This window comes from Mustela nivalis (genome assembly GCF_964662115.1).
Source record: "Mustela nivalis genome assembly, chromosome: 1".
Taxonomy (NCBI): domain Eukaryota; kingdom Metazoa; phylum Chordata; class Mammalia; order Carnivora; family Mustelidae; genus Mustela; species Mustela nivalis.
Window position 1 is genome coordinate 51,409,377 of NC_139020.1, and position 22,941 is coordinate 51,432,317.

Below are 22,941 nucleotides of genomic sequence, written 5' to 3' on the forward strand. Positions count from 1 at the left end.
ATGGGGATGATAAAAATTTATAGAAAAGTTTGTTAAAACATCTATTATAAATAATATTGAACAGTATCTATACAGTCCTGAAATAAAGAAAGAAAAGTTACAGATGGGTCAACTGAAAATTCTCTCCTTACCTAAGTTATTTTACCTAGATGGAAGTGAAGTGAAGATTTTTTTTTTTTAATACCAAGAAGAATGAAAAAAAAACCTTAAAATTCAAAGGAAGTTATTCAAATAGAAGAAAAATGATACCAGAAAGAAAGTCATGTCTACAAAAAGAAATAAATAATCTCAGAGATGGAAAATATGTGGGTATATATAAAAGAACTTTTTGCATTTTTAATCTATTTAAAGGGTAACTGACAGTTTAAATAAATAATACCAGTGTATTGAGGGGTTATAACATATCATTTATTAATTATATTAATTATAAGACATGACAGAAATGATGGGTAAAGGAAAATTAATGTATAGCTCTTTTAGGTCCCCATCCCATATATGGAGCAGTCTATTATTATTTAAAGATAGATAATGATAAATTAAACATGCATATTAAATTCTAGGTCAATCATTAAAAAGATGAATAAAACAAAGATGTGTAGTTAATAAGTCAATAGGGGACATAAATGAAATCAGAATATGATTCAATTAATCCAGAAGAAGTAGAAAAAATTGAAAAAATATTAAAAATTAGAAATAAGTGGAAATAATAGCAAGATTTTTATAATTTGAGATATTATCAGATGGAATAAAAAAAAAATAAAGCCCACATATATGTTTCCTAAAAGAAACACACTTTGGCTCTGTTATTCTGAAATCTTGAAATGCAAAAAAGTATTCAGAGTATTGATGAATGGGTTCAGTGACTCAGTTTGTTCTGAAGAAATGTTTTATGAAATACTTTTTGGGTCTTATTATGCTCAAACTTTTTATTAATGATTTGGGTGAATATATAAAAAACAAAACGAAATGAAGAAAGTGTGGCACCACAATGCCAAGCTGCTTACCTAAAGCCAGGAGGCTATAAATATCTTGGAATCTGCATTGCAAAAATTAATATATATTGAATGTAACATGGTATACTGAATCAAATCCTGAGAAAGAAAAAGATCTTAGTGGAAAATGGTGATATCCGAATAAAATCTGTAGTTTAGTTAATAGTGTTATATCAATGTTAATTTCAGGGTTATATAAGATAAATGAACCATGATAAATGAATGTTTAATGATAGATGAAGCATCGTTATGTAAGAAGTCATCATTAAAAAAGTGCAGTGTAGGGATGCCTGAGTGGCTTAGTAGTTAAGTTAGTTAAGTGTCTCACTCTTGGTTTTGGCTCAGGTCATGATCTCACAGGTTGTGAAATTGAGCCCCATGTCAGTCTCGGTGCTCAACAGAGTTTACTTGAGATTCTTTCCCTCTGCCCCTCCCCCCTTGCACATACATGCATTCTCTCTCTCTCAAATAAAAATAAATCTTTAAAAGAAAGTGTAGTATAAGGCATATGACAACTCTGTATTATATTAACCACTCTCTGTAAATTTAACTTATTTCAAAATAAAAAGGTCTAAAAAAATAATATCCTTCAGTGAAGTATAGTGACATGTAAAACATTTAGGAGAATAGTTATTTTACAATACAGAAGTAAATTTTCCTTGGAAAAGGAGCAAATAAATGGACAAATCGGTAAAGGTAATTGAGTACTAGGTACTCAGTGTTTAAGTAGATTATTACATTTTATTTTCATGATAACCATTACCACTAACATATTACTCTCATCATTTTACAGAGGAAGTTCAATCAATTGATCAGAGCTAGTAAATTCCAAATCTAGGATAGAAAACTAAGTTTGTACAACTATAAAGACCAGGTTTTTTCCCACAATGCTATGGTAGCCTCCAGTACTAAAAATTTAACTTTCTTGTACACTAATATTAAGTTGTATTTTTATTTTACATTAACTTTCAGTTGGATGTTAGAAAGTAAAGTGTATTGGGAGAATAGTCAGAATTATAAGGAAGTCAAGAAACAATAAGGCTTAGCCCAAACATTTTTTCAAAAGGTAGATATATGAATACATGATACTATTATCAGTAAGCAGGGGTTTTTATTCCTTCAGAAGGAATCCCTACAGGTTTTATGGGAATGGTGAATATTTCATTTTAAGGGAAATATGCTCTAGCATGAGATCGTTTAGTAATAAAACAAACTTTTTTTTTGAAAGCTTGTCAGTGGCGTTATTTAAGTAGAGACAAAATGTCTTCCCGTGGGGGTGCCTATCATTCTAAGAAGAAATAATTTAGGCAAAGACATAGTGACATTAGTAATTTGAAATGCACTGAATATTTGGGAAATAGAAAATACTAATAACAGGATCGCACGTCCCAGTAACAATGGAAATTTCTCAAGGATCTTGCTGTCGTAATGAAAAACTGAGAAATATATCATCACTCTAATTAAATTCTGTTATCATGATTGGAGTGCTATTAGATCCACTTAGTCATTAAGTAGTCACAAAAATAGTAAATCAAAATAATTCTAGCCAGTGACAAAATATGATGATAGTTGGAAAAATCAAAATTAAGAATTAATATCAGCAATTTCTCTTGCAAAACAAGAAAGGATGAAAAAATGCAATTAAAATTAAGCACTTATTGTGGTGCTTGGGTGTCTTAGTCGGTTAAGCATCTACCTTGGGCTCAAGTAATGGTGCCGGGGTCTTGGGCTTGAGCCCCACATTGGGCTTCCTTCTCAGCTGGCAATCTGCTTCTCTCTCTTCTCCTGTCCCTCCCTTTGCTCCTCTCTTGTTCACTCACTCTCTCTCAAATAAATAAAATCTCTTTTAAAAATTAAGTACTTATTAGACACTAAGTGTTACGCTTGATTTATTTTATGCAATTTATTAATTCTGTTTTAAAAGAGTAAAATTCAAGTCATAAGTCTGGGAGAAACACATGCATTTACTAAAACAATTCTACCTCACCATTCTCTTTCAATTCCATTTCACTTCTGGCCCAAAGTCATACTATGATTCTATGATACTATAATTGGTTGAGCCAAAATGGGTACCAAATAAAAACATTTTCTTGGGAAAACCACTCAAACTACAGGGAAGCAACACTATTTGGTTCTTCTAACATTGAGTTATTTTCAGTAACTCACTCCATTAGCTTAAAACTCTGATCTCTCATATCATCAAGGGGATGCAATCCTCTAAGTCTTTATCATAACTGACCATTAGTATAAATGAAGGGTCTGAAGAAAGTTTTGATAAGGGATGCTGTGAAGAAAGTTGATGTTGCTGGATGGTTGAATGTGAATCCATGGGTGGAAAGGATGGACAAGGGACAGAAGAGACCTGAGGGGCATACATATAAATTGCCTTAAATATTGTCCTTGAATATTTCATTTATTACTTTTCAGTTATCTATATGACAGCTGAAATTATAATCTTGTGTGTTGACATTATTCTTAAAGAAAATACAAATATTATGGCCCTTAATTCTTCCCTGGGATGAACTGGATATGTGATTATTGGGTGTTCACACTATATTTATAAAAGATAAATTCAGTAACTAGAAGTTATATTTTTTAGGAGGTGTTTTTTAAATAAGGGTTAGTTCTTGACTAGTTTTATTTATAATTAAACTGAAAAATGTCACAATTTTTCCTTTTAAAATTAATACACATATTCAAGTAATCATAGTAGTAGATTGAGATTAATAGAGGTCTAGTTGTGGTCTTCATTATACCCGTGATGGTTAACTTTATGTTTCAAATTGGCTCAGCTTTGATGCTTGGATGTTTGGTCAAATAGCAGTGCAGATTTTGCTGAGAAGATGTTTTTTAAATTGATAAACATTTATATTAGTGCACTTTGAGTAAAGCCAATTAATTTACCCAATGTGAGTGGGCCTTAAACACTCATTTGAAGGCCTTATAAAAAAAAAAAAACTGAGGGGAAGGAGAGAGGAGCAAAATGGGTAAAAGGGAGTGAGAGATATAAGCTTCCATCATGGAATGAATAAATCACTGGAATCAAAGGTCTAGCATAGAGAATATAGTCAGTGGTATTGTAATAGAGTTGTATGGTGACAGATGGTAGCTACACTTGTGGTGAACATAACGTAGTGAATAGATTTGACTAATCACAGTGCTATATGCCTTAAACTAATGTAACACTGTGTGCTGTGTGTCAACTATACTCAAATTAAGAAAAAAACAAAAGGAAAGGGGAAAAAAAAGACCAAGATCCCCCCAAGAAGAAAGAATTCTGCCTTGAGCCTTTGAGTTTGATACTGCGACATCAACTTCTCCCTGAATCTCCAGTCTGCTATTTTGCCCTGCAGATTTTAAACTTGCCAGTCCCTACAATTGCATAATCCAATTCCTTAAAATATCTATCTCAATAGGTGATAGATAGATAGACAGATAGATAAATACATGATAGACATAGATAGATCAATTTGAGGAAATCTGATTAATATAATACATCTACTAGAAAATATATCATTGGTTTTGTTGTGTCCATTGCTTTGACCAGTGGCGTGCATATTATCATGGTACAAACAGCAGGGATACAGTGAGCCTGAAAATATGTCCTGAGTGATCAACAAATACAATCTGTGAACAAATGTCTTTTTAGTATGTGACAAACATAAAGACTTTTTGTCTTTGGTCTTTACAGAAATACTTATTTCTATTCTATATGATATAACTCCTTGTGGTTTTTGTTCTGATTCTTAATTTTCACCCCAGGGCACTGCAGCCTAAGAAAACTGTTGTTTTGGGTTTATCACTAATAACAGTCTCCATAGCAGAATTTAAACAATTTGTAATCTTGGACTCTATATCTTTCATTTAACAGACAAAAGAACCATTTCCAGAGCTTTAATTTTCAAATACAAATAAATAAAGGGGCAAAAACAAATGCACCCCACTCTCTTACAGATATAAAACATACAAAGAACACACACACACACACACACACACACACACACACACAGTTTTAGGGTAGTAGATGTCTCAGCATGAGTCTTATGCAAATAGAATACTCCAAAAAATATGTAATATTTTCAATGCATTTACTTATATAAAAATAAGTCAAGCAAATAATAAAAATGTAAATCTCTACATAGAAGCCTAAAAGCAAATGTAAAGTCCACTTTACCGTCCAAACCATTTCCTCATATTACTCCCTAGAGATATTCCCATTAGAAAATTTTAGTATAACATTCTAGGAAAATATATGTATACAGATGATCTTCAACATATGATGGTTCATCTTAACAATTTTTCAATTTCAATTTACAATTTAGTGATATGCTATGGGACACTCATGGTGCTGGGCAGCAACAGTGAGCCGCAGCAACAGTGAGCCACAGCTCCTAGTCAACCAGAAAGAAATTGAAGATGACACAAAGAAATAGAAAAACATTCTATGCTCCTGGACTGGAAAACAAATATTGTTAAAATGTCCATACTACCCAAAGCAATCTACATATTTAATGCAGTCACTATCAAAATACCACCAGCATTTTTCACAAAGCTAGAACACACAATCCTAAAATTTGTACAGAACCACAAAAGACCCCAAAGAGCCAAAGCAATTTTGGAAAAGCAAAGCTAAAGTCACAGTTTTGGACGTTGAGCAATTTTACAAACCTGTAGTCATCAAGACAGTATGGTACTGGCACAAAAACAGACACAGATCAATGGAACAGAATAGAGAACCCAGAAATGGACTCACAACTATTTAGTTAACTGATCTTCAACAAAGCAGGAAAGAATATCCAATGGAAAAAAGACAGTCTCTTCAATAGATAGTGTTGGGAAAACTGGACAGCCACGTTGAAAAGAATGAAACCGGACAACTTCCTTACTCCATACGCAAAAATAAATTCAAAATGCTGAGAGATCTAAATGTGAGACAGGAAACCATCAAAACCCTAGAGGAGAACACAAGCAACAACCTTTTTGACATCGCCTGAAGCAAATTCTTACTAGACACACCTCTGGACACAAGGGAAACAAAAGTAAAAATGAACTATTAGGACTTCTTCAAGATAAAAAGTTTCTGCACTGCAAAAGAAATAACAAAACTAAAAGGCAACCTACAGAATGGGAGAAGATATTTGCAAATGCTGTATCCAATAAAGGTCTAGTATCCAAAATCTATAAAGAACTTATCAAATGGAACACCCCCAAAACAAATAATCTCATTAAAAAATTGGCTGAAGACCTAAATAGACATTTTTCCAAAGAAAACTTCCACATGTCCAACAGACACATGAAAAAATGCTCACCATCACTCCTCATCAGGGAAATATAAATCAAAACTATAATGAGATACCACTTCACACAGATCAGAGTAGCTAAAAGTAATAATACAAGACATAACAGATGTTAGGGAGGATGTAGAGAAAGGGGAACACTTTTATACAAACTGGGAATAAAAACTGGCACAGCCACTCTGAAAAACAGTATAGAAGTTCCTCAAAAAGTTAAAAATAGAAGTACCTTATGACCCAGTAATTGCACTACTAGGTATTTACACAAAGGATACAAAAATACTGATTCAAAAGGACACATGCAACCCAATGTTTATAGCAGCATTATCAACAATAGCTAAATTATGGAAAGAGCCCAAATGTCCACCAAGTGATGAACTGATAAAGAAGAAATGGTGTGTCTGCAACGGAATATTATTCAGCCATGAAAAAGAAGGAAATCTTGCATTTGCAAGAACATGGATGGACCTAGGGAGTATTATACTAAAATAAACACATCAGTCAGAGAAAGATAAATGATTTCATTCACATTGGAATTTAAGAAAAGAAACAGATGAACATAGGGGAAAGGAGTTAAAATGAAAGGGAGGCAAACCATAATATACTCTTAACTATTGAGAACAAAGTAAGGGTTGTTAGTGGGGAGGTGGGTGGAGGATGGGCTAAAAGGGGTGATGGGTATTTAGAAGGACACTTGATGTGCACTGAATGTTGTATGTAAGGGAGGAATCACCAAATTCTATGTCTGAAACGGTATTACACTATATGTTATCTAACAAGAATTTAAATAAAAATTTGAAATAACAACCCAATAAAGACTATATGGTTTCAGAAATATCTTTAAACATTTTTTTCATAAATTATGGAATGAGTATTTAGCATTGATGTCAGCATTCCTGTGGCAAAGCAGTATGAATGAGATTACAGCCAAGAAATGTATTGAGTTAGCCTTCTAGCATTGTTTAAATTGTTCTTAGTTAAATCTAACTTCCAACTTCATTATTGTTGAGGTAAGCTCTCTCCATACATATTGTTAAAATAGTAAGTTGGACAAGGTTTGTAAAGTAGCAATATCTGCCTCAAATCTTTCAGGGCATACAGTTGCTTAGTGGGTCAGAGCATCCATACTTTGGTTTGTGTTTTATTCCTGTTGTTATTGTGGTTATCACAGTCATGTTCTCCAGCCAATATAAAAAGCCTACTTCAAATTAATCCCCTTGGCCACTGTTATCTCCCTCTAAATGAGATCTTCAGACCAAAATCCTAGCTATGTAGTATTTGTGGATAAAGCTATTTTGGACATCTGGATTTTTCGTCAAGTGAGGGCTTTAAGGTAAAACTATTTTTAAACATTCTGCCAAACACTTAAAAATCAAGTCCCAAAGTCACTCTTTCATTTCTAAAGATACTTACAATACCAGTCATCTTTGTTAAGATAAAAAAAAAAAAAAATGAAGTTTATGTTCCTTTTCCTCTACAAATGAAAACAACCCAAATTTTACCTTAAAATTTATGTATGGTGAAGAAAACAAAACTTTATGCAAAATATCATGTGTATAATAGTGCATATTGTCTAGGCTGAGACAGTTCTCACAAAGCCAAATGGATTCCCTAGGCTGTCCTTTCCTGGATGGAGAGGTCTACAGGCATCTTGCAGAGGAGCTAAGGAAACAGACCATTTTGCCAATTGCCACTTTCCATGCTTCATTTAAGTACTACCAGATTTAATAAAGGAATCTGGCTATTCTCTAAATTGAGATGTAAAAACAGTAATTATACCTTACATTAAAACCCCTGATAAGTTGAATATCAAAAGTATTACCCTTTTTTTGCATTCTCCAATGTTTCCTTTCCAAAACATATATTACTTTTCAAATTGAAACACACAACACCACACAAATATTTTAAAGTGTTTCTTAAGTGGTATGTCCCATGGTTAATAAACAATTCTAAGAACATTTCCTTTTGCCAGGTAAACAGATAGAGGAATATCTAATAAGCACAATCACATTTTGATTTTGATAATAAATTTAGTCACATACTCCTTTAGTTCAAAACTAGAAAAGGAAACAGTAATTTTATTTTTATTTTTAAAATGTTCAGATAATAGAGGTTATTACTCTAGAAGACATACTACTGTTCCCTTTACTTCTACAGGTATGTATAAACTTGATTATTTAAGACAGATTAATATATGTGGGGAAAAAAGTAATATTTAAAACATTTCTTGCAGGTTAAAAAAACAAAAAAGTTTTTTTGAACAAATTAACATACGTTACATTAGTTTCAGGTGTACACAGAATGATTCCATAAGTCTATATGTTATACTATGCTCATCACAAATTTAGATACCATCTGTCACCATACAACACTGTGACAATAACATTGACTGTATTACCTATGCTGTATCTTTTATTCCTGTGACTTACTCCATAAATACAAGTCTGTCTGTCCTATATCCTCACCCCTCTCTCATCTGGCAATCATCAGTTCTCTGTACTTATAAGTCTGATTCTTCTCTTGTTTGCTTATTTATTCATTTCTTTTGGTTTTTAGATTCCCTATATAAGTGAAACCATATAATATTTGTCTTTCTCAGTCTGACTTATTTCACTTAGTATAATACCTGCTAGGTCCATCCATGTTGTCATGAATGGCATGATCTCATCCTTTTATCTCTACATAATATTTATATTATTTATTTGTCTTTTGATGGACACTTAGATCCGTATCTTGGGTATTGTAAATAATGCTGCAATGAACATAGGGGTGTACATATCTTTTTGAATTACTGTGCACAGGTTGTTGGCTTTTTGTTTTTTATTTTTTTAAAGATTTTATTTATTTATTTGACAGACAGAGATTACAAGTAGGCAGAGAGGCAGGCAGAGAGAGAGGAGGAAGCAGGCTCCCCATGGAGCAGAGACTCCAATGTGGGACTTGATCCCAGGACCCTGGGATCATGACCTGAGCCAAAGGCAGAGGCTTTAAATCATTAAGCCACTCAGGTGCCCATTTTTTTGTTTTTGTTTTTGTTTTGTTTTGGTTTGGTTTGGTTAAATACCCAGTAGTGGAGTTATTAAATTGTATGTTATTTCTACTTTCAATTTTTTGAGGAACTTCCAGAGTTCCAGTTTTCCACAGTGGCTGTACCAATTTGCATTCTCACCAATAATGAACAAAAGTCCCCTTTTCTTCAAATCCTCATCAACACTTATTATATATCAATGTTAGAAATAACATTGTTGGTTTTGGGGAATGGTGTGAGGTGATATTTCACTGTGGTTTTGATATGCACTTTCCTAATGATGAGTGATGTTGAGCATCTTTTCACATGTCTATTGGTCATCAGTATGTCTTCTTTGGAAAATGTCTATTCAGGACCTCCATCTGTCCATTTTTAATCATATTGTGTGTGTGTGTGTGTGTGTGTGTGTTGAGTTGTACAAGTTCTTCGTAAATTTTGGATATTAACCCTTAATAGGATGTATCATTTGCAAAGATATTCTCTCATTCTGTAGGCTGCTTTTTTGTTTTGTTGGTGGATATTCCATACTTATAAATTAGAAAAGTTAATATTGTTAAAATGTCCATACTACCCAAAGCAATTTACAGATTTAATGAAATCCCTGTCAAAACACCAACAGCAATTTTTTTTTTGTAGAATTAAAAGAAACAATACTGAAATTTGTATGGAACCACTAAAGTCCCCAAATAGCCAAAGAAATCTTGAGAAAGAAGAACAAAACTGGAGGTATTACAATTCCAGATTTCATGATGTACTACAAAGCTGTAGTAATTAAAACAGTAAGGTACTGGCACAAAAAGTAGACACACAGATCAATGGAACCAAAAGGAAAATAGAGAGCCCTGAAATTAACCCACTTCATGACAAAAGAGATAAGAATATCCAATGGGGGAAAGACAGTGTCTTTTTTTTTTTCCAATTAACATATAATGTATTATGTACCCCAAGAGTATAGGTCTGTGAATCATCAGGCTTTCGAATTTCACAGCACTCACCATAGCACATACCATCTCCAATGTCCATAACCCAGCCAACCTCTCTCAACCCCCCTCCCCCCAAGCAACTCTCAGTTTGTTTTGTGAGATTAAGAGTCTCTTATGGTTTGAAAGACAATCTTTAATAACGGTGCTGGGAAAACTGTATAGGTACATGCAAAAGAATAAAACTGGACCACTTTCTAACACCATAAACAAAAGTAAACTCAAAATTATTAGAGCCCTAAATATAAACTCTGGAATTATAAAAATCCTAGAAAAAATGCAGGCAGTAATTTCTCTGACATTGGCCATAGGAACATTTTTCTAGCTATGTCTCCTGAGGCAAGGGAAACAAAACATAAATAAACTATTAGGACTACATCAAAATAGAAAGCTTTTTTACAGCAAAGAATATTCCTTATCCAGTTCTTATGTGTTCTTGAACTTTTTGAATACTATACATTCTGTATAAAATTTAACAGATAAAATACATATTAACAGTACACTTTTCTTTTCCAAAGACTTTATATCTGAAAGGGGAATACAAGACTTTCAAAGAAATGACATTTTACAAAAAAGCTTGATCTTTCATGACATGTCATCTAACTCTCATAGTGGGTGTAATTTACCAGATTGGTTTGAAGGCATTTCAGGAAAGTACAGAAACCATAGTCTGCATTACTGATAGATTTATCTGAGTACTTGATAGTCCATTAGCAGAATTATTCATCTTAGAGCAAGCAAACCAATATCCACACAGTGCTCCAAACACACAACCAATTTGAAAAACAACCAGAGAGCCGTTATTTACTTAGGGTCCTCTATGACCACATAAGTAATGCTTCAGCTTCCCACTTCTAACAAGATTGTATTTATTACTTTAAAAAGATTGCTACTTTTGTTTTTGTCTTTGAATAGATGAATGCCACATATCCATTAATTAGAAGTCTGCTAAAGAATATCCAGTTCAGTGAAAAAGGGTAGAGGAGGGGGAAGAAGAGCTCTACTACAAACAAGAATATCTGAACTGAAGAACCAAAATTGCCTGAAAAGTCTTAGATGTTATTGTTATGTATCTTAAATTACAATATTCTTTTTTTTTTTTTAATTTGACAGAGAGAAATCACAAGTAGACGGAGAGGCAGCCAGAGAGAGAGAGAGAGAGAGAGAGAGAGATAGGGAAGCAGGCTCCCTGCTGAGCAGAGAGCCTGAAGCGGGACTCGATCCCAGGACCCTGAGATCATGACCTGAGCCGAAGGCAGCGGCTTAACCCATTGAGCCACTCAGGCACCCCAAATTACAATATTCTTAAAATCTCTGTGCCTCCTTTTTTCCTGCTCCCTTACCCTCTAATTTCCCTGGTAAGGCTCAATCTTTCGTTTCTATAATATCCCATCATCACACTCCAGGATCAGGTATTCCTACAAATATATTTAGTTTTTCCATGACTTATTTTGTGTTAAGAGAGAAAGTGTTTTTTTATTTTTTTTTTCAGGCTCAGTGGTGACTAAATTCTAAAAAAAAATGATATAAGTATCTTCAAATTTCATTTTTAGCTTTTGAATTCAATTTTCTAAATAATTCATAACTATCCATTTTTATATTAGTGATCTAATCAGCTTCATTTGCAAATTAATAATCCATAGCTCTGTATCTTGTAACCTCATACTACAGGTAGTTATGGACTCACTCCCCACATTCCCTCTTCAAGTAACTACAAATAGTTATCAATAGAACCCTGGGAGGTGGGAGTGGGAGAAGGGGGGTGGGGTTATGGACACTGGGGAGGGTATGTGCTATGGTGAGTGCTGTGAAGTATGTAAACCTGGCGATCCACAGACCTGTACCCCTGGGGATAAAAATATATTATATGTTTATAAAAAATAAAATAAATAAAATTAAAATTAAATTAAAATTTAAATTTAAAAAAAAAAAAAGAACCCTGGGGTGCTGGGTTGCACAATTCCAATAGGTTCACTCATGTAAGCTATGTGAATGACACCTCTGGGAGTTTTGAGAGGCACAGTTGTTCATATGGACCGCAATGGTAATATGCCTTCTGGAATTATGCACTGAAGTAACATGGCAAGATCCATCACATTTTTTAAATTATCTGTTCTTTTGTTTCCTTTATATATTCTGTGCCAGTAAATCCACTCCTAACCTCCAGGCTACCTAAATGAGAGTAAACCCTCTTTGTGTTTCAATCACTGATTTAAAAGTTGTCATGTCTGTGAACCTACCTGATGAAGTTGAAGTTGGTATGTCCCCCTCTGTGTCCTCATGGACATTTGTTCTAAGAGGTCAGCATTCCCTCTATTGCTCTGTGTGTGTGTATGCGTGTGTGTGTGTGTATGTGTGTGTGTGTGTGTTTGCCTTTCCCGCTTGATAATGAGATGTTTAAGAACAGGGAGCATGGCTTGTTAATAATCTTTGAATAAGTACATTATAGTACCTGCTCCACAATCAGGTTTGAAATTGTTTGCTGAAATGATTTCAATAAGCTAGAATACTTAGACAACTCAAGAAAGTACTTCCAAAAACCTATTAAGTTTTAGGGCTAAATGACAAACAAATACCCCAAAACACCTACCTAAAATTTTGTATTTAAAAATCATTCTAACTTCAAAAAAAGTCAAACTCCTTCTTGTACAATACCAAATACAGAATCACCAGACTGATAAACAGTTTTCCTGAAGCAATGCCTTGCTATTTCCCTGCTTGATTATTCCTCCCGTGGTCACAGCAATGCAAAACTAAACCCACAAAACTTAAATGTTTCTCTTTTTCAGTAAGCCTTCCAAAGCCTAGGCCTGCTTCTTGTCATACAAGTTAAAACCTGTGCATGAGATTTTCAGAACATTACATTGAAGACTCAAAAAGAAAAGAAAAAAGTTACCTTCCACCAAATACAGATATTGGCTCCTGTTTACACAGTTGTCTATGATCAGCTATAGGTCAGGCAGCTGCCAGGGTCCTACCTTACATAGGAAATTCATCATGGTAAAAGCAAATAGATCAGGTGACAGGCCATCTTTAAAATAAATCATATCCGGGGCACCTGGGTGGTTCAGTGGGTTGAACCTTTGCCTTTGGCTCGGGTCATGATCTCGGGGTCCTGGGATTGAGCCCCGCATTGGGCTCTCTGCTCAGCGGGGAACCTGCTTTCTCCTCTTGTGATCTCTGTCTGTCAAATACATAGATAAAATCATTTTAAAAATAAATAAATAAATAAATAAATCATATCCTGGAGCATGTTTAGAGTAGCTCTAAGAAAAAAATATGCCAAGACAAATAGCTAATGGATCTTTAATTATTAGAAATCCAGGAAGATCTTTGAAGTACTATTTAATGACCCTTTTTGTCAGCTCCCTCCATAAAATTGATACATGGAGAAATGTATTCAATAAAGAGAAAGCCAGCCCTGAGATGTAGGTAGACAGGTTTTATTTAACAGATATTTGTTGAGAACCTATTATACACCAGGCTGTATTATAGAACTAGAGATAAAAGTGAAGAAAATAGACAAAATCTTGTCCTTCATGGAGCTTATAGTCAAGTAGGAAAAGAAATTAACCCTGGAGAAATCGATTGGGGCTTTACGTTATGTGAAATTTTATTCCGTTGATGTCAACCACAGTCCCATCTTTCTAACAGAAGTTTGTGTTTATCTTACTCTAAGGAGTTGTCAACAAGGACTAGCAGAGGTGCCCATGCTTCCTGGCACAACACTGTATCTGGCTCCGTAGTTCCAACTGCCGCCTCATCATGTGACAGCATGTGACGGAAGTGCCAATAGATTCCGGTAGTTTGTGTACACTGTGAAAGCCAATTTCAACATTTAGAAGCCGATCTGGCACAAGATCCTTCCCTAAAGACCCCTTCTAACATCTGAACATGCAGTTTTCTAGATGCCTGCCCCTTTTCACACTATAAACACAAGCTTTCTGTCAAACGCTGGTGTTAAATAATCAGCATCTTTCCCCAGCCAACACTTACTAGTATAGCAGAACAACAAATCTCCCAACACTGATTACTAGCCAAACCATTTCCCAAGAAAACAGGATGTTAACCCTTAGAATTCATTAACTATCTCTCTCTCTCTCTCTCTCTCTTTTTTTTTTTTAAGATTTTACCTTTTTATTTGACACAGAGAGAGAGATGACAAGTAGGCAGAGAGAAGGGGTGAAGATGACTCTTCGCTGAGCAGAGAGCCCAACACAGGGCTTGATCTCAGGACCCTGAGATCATGACATGAGCCAAAGGCAGAGGCTTTAACCCACTGAGCCACCCAGGTGCCCCCCAATTTTTTTTATTTAATAACATTCATAACAAAAACCATATTGAAATTGCTTCAGGGTCTGTTTCTGCATATGCAAACCAAAGAGAAAAAAAGATGTTTTTCAAGAAAGTGTGAGCTAAATAGTTTAACTGTTTCTGAAGACATTGAAAGGTTCACTTACATAAGTAAGATACAGTAAACAAAAATGATTACAAAGCACCAAAAACCTGGTTAATGTTCCATAAGTTTGCATGACTGCTTAAATTTGCTGTGTCTCAGAATCTCTTGTTACCTACTTCTGGAACATAGCTAGGACTAGAGATACAATTATCTTGATCTTCCTAGAAAATGTTCTTCCTCTTATTGCATCTTAATATCTCAGAGTAACACTATTAGAAATATAATACAAGCCATAAATGAATTTTTAAATATGCTAATAGCCACAATAAAAATAGTAACAGATAAAACTAATTTTGAAATGTATCTTATTTGAGGCGCCTGGGTGGCTCAGTGGGTTAAGCCGCTGCCTTCAGCTCAGGTCATGATCTCAGGGTCCTGGGATCGAGTCCCGCATGGGGGTCTCTGCTCAGCAGGGAGCCTGCTTCCCTCTCTCTCTCTCTCTGCCTGCCTCTCCATCTACTTGTGATTTCTCTCTGTCAAATAAATAAATAAAATCTTAAAAAAAAAAAAAAAGAAATGTATCTTATTTAACCCAATCTATCCAAAATGTCATCATTTAAATGAGCATTCATTATTAAAAAAATCATTAATGAGTTTTCTTTTCTTTTTTATATTGCCTTTCAAATTCTGAGGCCAATTTTATGCAAATAGCACATTTAAATTCAGACTAGCCACATTTTAAGTTCTCAATAGTCACGTGTTACTGGGGGCTACAATATTAGATAGCACAGACTTATGGGGTGAGACTCTGTGTCACTGTTTGGCACTATGTACTGGACAAATTTGTGTGCATCTCAGGGACTAAAAATAACATATTATTATGGCAGAAGATGTTTATAAACTAATATATAATTTAGAAGCACATCATGTGGGAATTTATCACCTCATCCCACAGTGTTTCAAATTATTGATTCACATTCCAACAGTAAGCAATTGACTCCTTGTTTGTTGAGGAAGCCTAGAATTCATTAACACCAAGAGTTGAATGGGAAAAAGACATTTAAAACATCAATACTTCTCAAATTCCTTTCCTCTTTTATGCAAACTTAAAAAGACCTGAGGCAACTTATGTTTGAGTTTTAGAACCTCAATTCTCATTAAGAACTACAGATGGGGCGCCTGGGTGGCTCAGTGGGTTAAAGCCTCTGCCTTCAGCTCAGGTCATGGTCCTAGGGTCCTGGGATCAAGCCCCGCATCAGGCTCTGTGCTCAGTGGGGATCCTGCCTCCTCCTCTCTCTCTGTCTGCCTCTCTGCTTTCTTGCGATCTCTGTCTGTCAAATAAATAAATAAAATCTTAAAAAAAAAAAAAGAACTACAGATGAAGTAAAATAACAAAGGAATAGTCAACTGTTTCAGAATTACAGTTCCTCAAGGCAGATGTGTCAAGTTTGGGGCCTTCCTGTCTAAAATTCAAGATTTATCCTTCCCGAAAACTTTCCCCTGGAAAAATTACTTTTGCTTTCTCTTATGTGCAATCAAAATGCCCTCACCCTCATCATCCCGTGGTTCTAAATGATTAGTCATAAGTAGATTTCGTGCCTCTTGCTCATGCTTGCTCATGCTAGAGTTCCGGTTTCCTGCAAATTCTCCTTTAAAACTTCTTTCATGAATCACAAGTTACGCTTCATTGCTGCTCAAAACCAGCATGTAGCTTCTGTCATGCTCTTCCTCAAGTTCAGCTTCCCTCTTGGGTATCTTGCTTTCTTTAATAGGCTGTTTGAAGGTGACTTGCTCTTTCAGTGGGCCTTTCTAGAGGATATATTTAGCAGTTTAATTTAGCAGCATATTTAGTGTTATGATTGCTGTATCCTCCAGCAACCAACTAGGCAAAAACTCCTCCACCATAGCTATATTGGTAATTTATGTTGCCAAAACTTCTTAACAATTCAGAGAAAACTATATTCTCCTTAGTGGTTTTGGCCCTAAGGTGATGCTGACTATGCTTTGTGTCTATTATAGTTCCTGTCAAAATGGCTAGTTGAACTTCTGCTCACAGCTTATCAATAGTGGGTCAGATCAGTTTCCGGGGGCCAAACCTGTTATCACCGACTCCCCTGTTTGCCATTTCCTGAGAAACCAGTCTATGTCCTACCATACCCTGCTTACTCTGTCGGTGCCCACAAAGGAGGCAAACTTAAAGTAGGCCATTAATATTTTGAATGAATAAATAAATGTTTTACCTTTCATAATCCCATTTTTATATTGTCTATATATTGCAGTATTTATTTAAAATGTGAGAGTTTAAGTATTTTTTTAAATATTATTTCACATAAGTGGTTTGAAGATTTGCTTTTTTAATAGAAGCAGTTTTATTATTTGTTCTATAAAAGTAATAAAATTCATTGTAAAAAAAATAAATCAAACTATAAGGATTTCTATAATATTTCTTGCAGACCATAATGGTGAAAATTTCTGCAGTGGTTTGTTTCAAAAAATCTTTTCAAAATTCTTTGTGCTTTCACTTTCTTACAAAGATTGTATGATACATGTTGTATAGCATACCTTTTCATTTACTTGTATAAAGGAGTTATAATATCTACCTTTATGTTTTTATTAATATTCCATTTTATATATATATATATATATACCATTAATTATCAACCAACTCCTATTGGTGAATAACTTGTTCCTAATTATTTCTCATTAAAATCTTACTGTAAATGATACATTTTTATATAAGTTGGAAATTGTTGCAATTTAACAAAATGTTAAAATAATACATAGATTTTTGTCATTCAAAATGGCAAGTTTAGAGTATGTGTTTATCCCTATTGATATCTTAGAAAACTCAGACTTAAAAATAACAATAAAAAAAGAGTAAGGGTGCCGTATATAAATTTTAAGAAGTAAGTATTTGAGTAAGATTATATATATATGTTTTTAATGAATACTTTGGGTGGTTATGTCTTAGTATGGACACATATAGATCTATCTAATTCTGTTCAATGACTTCATAGTATTCTATTCTATTCATCTAACTTATCTCCTAATAACTGACTTTGAAAATATTTTTATTTTATAGCCTATTAAACAACACAATATCTTGATTTATATATATATATATATATATATACACACACATGTAGCTTTGGTAAATATATATTTGCATATTAACTATATATTTATATATTAAATATTATCGATGATATTAATATTATTATATTATAAAATGACATAATAATATTATTTATATATTAATATTAAATCATGTATTAAATATATATTTACATATTGATTAATATAATATTAAAGAACACAATATCTTGATTTATATATATTTATATATATATATAAGTCATCAAAATAAATCAAATACATATATATAGCTTTAGTAAACAGAACTATAGTTTATACACTTAGCAATACAACTGTTACATCAAAGACATAATGTTTTTTTATTTGTAATGTATATCACAAATATGTTTAAAAATACTTCAACACTAGCCAAAAACATAAGTGCTTATTTCTTTATACCTGAAAATTGAGAAAAAAAATCATTTTTTTTATATTTGCCAGATGGGTAGGTGGTAAATCACATCTCATTCTCACTTTGGTTTGCATTTCTGGATGTGGGACTACTATGCTATATTTTAAACTTCTTTCCCTAGTTTTTAAAATATTACATATGCCAATGTTTTTATTATTTAATTTTAATTTTGTAAATTCTTTTTTTTTTAAGGTTTTATTTACTTTTTTGTGAGAGAGAGCACAAGCAGTGGGAACCGCAGGCAGAGGGAGAAGCAAGCTCTCCACTGAGCAAGGAGCTTGATGCACACTGGATCCCAGGACTCTGGGATCATACCCTAAGCTGAAGGTAGACACTTAACAATCTGAGCCACCCAGGCATCCCTAATTTTGCAAATTCTTGAAGTTCAAATACTGATGTCATACTAAATTAACTCTTTTGTGATTTGCTTTATTTTATCAGTATTTTTTTGGTGAAATTCAAACATGAACTATTCATCATGGTAGTTTATTAATTTCCCTGTGTCATTCTGTCCCATTGTTGTGTACATTACATTTGCCTTAATCTATCCCCTTGTTTTACATTTGGATTGTTTCTAGTTTTTTAACTATAAGAAATTACTCTGATGTCAAAGTTCTTCTGTTTCCTGGTGAAGATATGTAAGTATTTTACTACATATATATATCCAGAAGTAAATAACTGGGTCTTTATAGAAGCACATTTTTAACAATTTTATATTTTATTAAAAAACCAATTTTACAGTTGATTGAAAGGAATACAAATTGGTTGTAACAAATAGCCATAACTATTTCTGACTTTAGTTTTTTCCAATTAAGTGATTGAAATGGCTTGTCGCTACTTTTTTAAAAATTATCATTTAAATACAGTTGACATATAATGCTGTATTAGTTTCAGGGATACAACATGTGATTAGACAATACCATACATTACACAATGCTCACCAAATTAGTTGCAGCCACTCTCTGTCAATATACAACATTATTGCAGTATTATTGACTATATTTCCTATGTTGTACTTTTCATCTTTGTGACTAATTTATTTTATAACTGGAAGTTAGTACTTCTCAATACCTTTATTATTTCACCCATTCCTCACCCCATCCTCTCTGGCAACCACCAATCTGTTCTCTGTATCTGTCTGCTTCTGGCTTGTTTGTTTTTGTTATTTGTTTATTTGTTTTGTTTTTTAGAGTCCACATATAAATAAATCATATGATATTTATCATACTTATTTCAACTAGCATAATACCCTCTAGATCCATCCATGTTGTTGCAATGGCAAGAGTTCATTCTTTTTATGGCTGTGTAGTATTCCGTTGCATTTTTATCCTACATCTTCCTTATCTACTCATCTATCAACAGACATTTATGCTGCATCCATATTTTGGCTATTGTAAAAATGCTGCAATGAACATAAAGGTGCACATATCTTTTTGAATTAGTGTTTTCAGGCTTTATTTGGTTAAATATCCAATAGTACAATTACTGAGTCACATGGTATTTTTATTTCTAATTTTTTGAGGAAACTTCAGACTGTTTTCCACAATGGCTGTGCCAGTTTACATTCCCACCAACAATGTACAAGTGTTCCCTTTTCTCCATAGCCTCACGGACACTTGTTTTTCTTGTCTTACTGATATTAGTGATTCTGACTGGTATGAAGTGATAGTTCATTGTGGCTTTGATGTATATTTCCTGGACGATGAGTAATGCTGAGCATCTTTTCACATGTCTGTTGGCCAACTGTATGTCTTCTTTAGAAAATGTCTATTTAAGCCCCTTATCCATTTTTAATCAGATTATTTTCCTCCTTTTTGGTGTTGGATGTTGTAAATTCTTACACATTTTGGGTATTAAGCTCACTATCTGATCATCTTTTGCAGATATGTTATTTTGTTCAGTAAGTTGTATTTTTTGTTTGGTTGATAATTTTCTTTATTCATAGGCTTTTTATTTTGTGCAGTTCCAATGGTTTATTTTTGTTTGGTTTCCCTTTCCTTAGGAGACATACCTATAAATATATTGCTAAGACCGATATTTGAGATTACTGCCTGTGTTTTCTCCTAGACATTTTATAGTTTCAGGTCTCACATTTAGATCTTTCTTTATTTTTATTGTGTTATGTTAGTCCATTTTGAGTTTATTTTTTGTATCATGTAAGAAAGTGATCCAGTTTTATTCTATTGTATAGAGTTGTGCAGTTTTCCCAGCACCATTTTTGAAAAAACTGTCTTTTCCTCATTGTATATTTTTGTGTCCCTTGTTGTAGATTAATTGTACATGTAAGCAAAAGCTTATTTTTGAGCTATCATCTTCTATTGATCTATGTTTCTATTTTTCTGTCAGTACCATACTACTTTGATTACTATAGCTTTGCAGTATGTCTTGAAATTTTAGGATTGTGATATTTCCAGCTTTGTTTTTCTCTCTTAGGATTACTTTGGCTATTTTAGAATCTTTTGTGATTCCCTAAAAAATTTAGGATTATTTGTTCTAGTTCTGTGAAAAATTCTGTTGGTATTTTGAAAGGGATTACATTGAATCTGTAGATTGCTTTGGTGGTATGGACATTTTAACAATATTAATTCTTCCAATCCATGAGCATAGTGTGTCTTTCCATTTGTTTGTGCCATCTTCAATTTCTTTCATTAATGTCTTATAGTTTTTAGAGTACAAGTTTTTCACATGCTTGGTTAAATTGATTACTAGGTATTTTGTTCTTTCAGGTGCAATTTTAAATGAGATTTCTTTCTTAATTTCTCTTTCTCCTAACTCCTTATTAGTGTATGGAAATGCAAGAAATTTCTTTATACTAATTTTGTATCCTGCAACTTTACTAATGAATTTATTAGTTTTAGTGGTATTTTGGTAGAGTCTGTAGGGTTTTCTGCATATAGCATCATATCATCTGCAAATAGTGACAGTTTTATTTTTTCCTTACCAATTTGGATGCCTTTTTTTTTTTTTTTTCTTGTCTGATGGCTGCATATTTTTTGGTGGAGTTTGGGGGCAGAAATCACAACATATCAACCCACCATGGGCCTTCACAATGCTTTAAAGACTCAGATTGCCCTGCTCTGCACTAGTTCTACGTTGGCTACTTCTAGGAAATGCCGCTTTTCATATTTTGTCAAAGTATTTTGCATTGTTAAATTGATTTTTTAAATGTACATTCTGTATATTGGCTTACTGATAATTATATGTGGCAAATGCCTTATCTGATTAAGTTATCTTTCACTTATTTCTATTTGTGGAAAAATAATATAATCAGTGTTATTACTGTTTTACTTTTTGTTCTCTATTTTACTTCAAACCATTATGATATTATTTCTCACAAAGAAGTATTTACTTCACAGGGAGCATGTTAAGAAATAAAAATCCTGTTCATTGTTCTATGTGGGTAAGCAGTGTCCAAGTACCATTATTGGATAGATCATCTTATACTCTAGTTTCTTTTCAGATCACATAAATCTAGGCCCTTACACTAAAGATCATCTTTTGCCACTGAGCTCATTGTTCTCATACTGAATCTCCTAATTTTTGTATTAATTTGTTGATAAAGTTCTATTTAATTCATTCTTGTTTTTTTCTGTTTGTTGTCACTTGTCAATATCCATCTTAGATAATTTGTTTTATGACGTTTGCAATTTGATATCCCTGTGCCAGTACCATCCTATGTTTTTTAAATTTAGTTTTATTATGATTTTTAAATTTGTTAGGGCAATGTCATTTTAATCTTTTGCTTCAAGAATATTTTGACTCTTACATGGCCTCTGCTAACTCTATAATTACTTTAGAATTAGTGTGTCAAGAGCCATAAAATTATTTTGGAATTTTGATTAGAATTTAATTGGAACTATCAAATTATAAATCAAGTAAGAAGAATTAATATATTTACTAATGCATCATATCTCCCATGAATGTAGATATATGCCTTCATAGTTTTAGCTCTTTTGTAATTTTACTCATAAACATATAACATGTTATTTGTTAGATTTGAATTTTTTTAATTTCTTTTTACATCTTTTATGATTATTAAATTTTATAGAAAGTGTTTCAAATTTCTAAAATTATTGAAGTTTTTGTTTATATTTTAATTTAACTAAAATTTAATTTTTCAGATTAAATGTAAATATTTTCTTTGGGTAACCATGCATGTTTTCAGTAATTTACTTGATAACATTTGGATTGTTTTTTATAAAAGTTCTCTGCTATTTTAATGAATTTAAGTGAGAAAGAATTAATAACCAATTTTTGAGCATTTGCTATGTTTTGAACAATGAATTTATTACTTGATTCACTTGGTTAAAATTCCCCAAAATAAAAGTAATTATTTACTTTTTAAATGGAATGACAGGAGATAACAGAAGCAAGATAAGTTAAAGAACTAGTAAAATATTAAACTAATAGTGTGTGGGATAGCCAGAATATTAAATCCAAATCAGTTTGATTTCAAAATCTGTGCCCCCATCACATGGTATATTGAACATATTAGCAAAATTATAACATATACTATTAAAATTCTCTGATTTACAAGTGATAGAACACAAAATGAATTTGGAACTCCTTGAATTTTATGAATTCAATATTAGATTTGATGAATCCTTGTGAAGTAAGAAATAGATGTGATAATGAACACGTTGTTTTCTTGTCTGATTTCAGGAGAATTTTGATACTGTACACAGAACATTTCTATGTTGT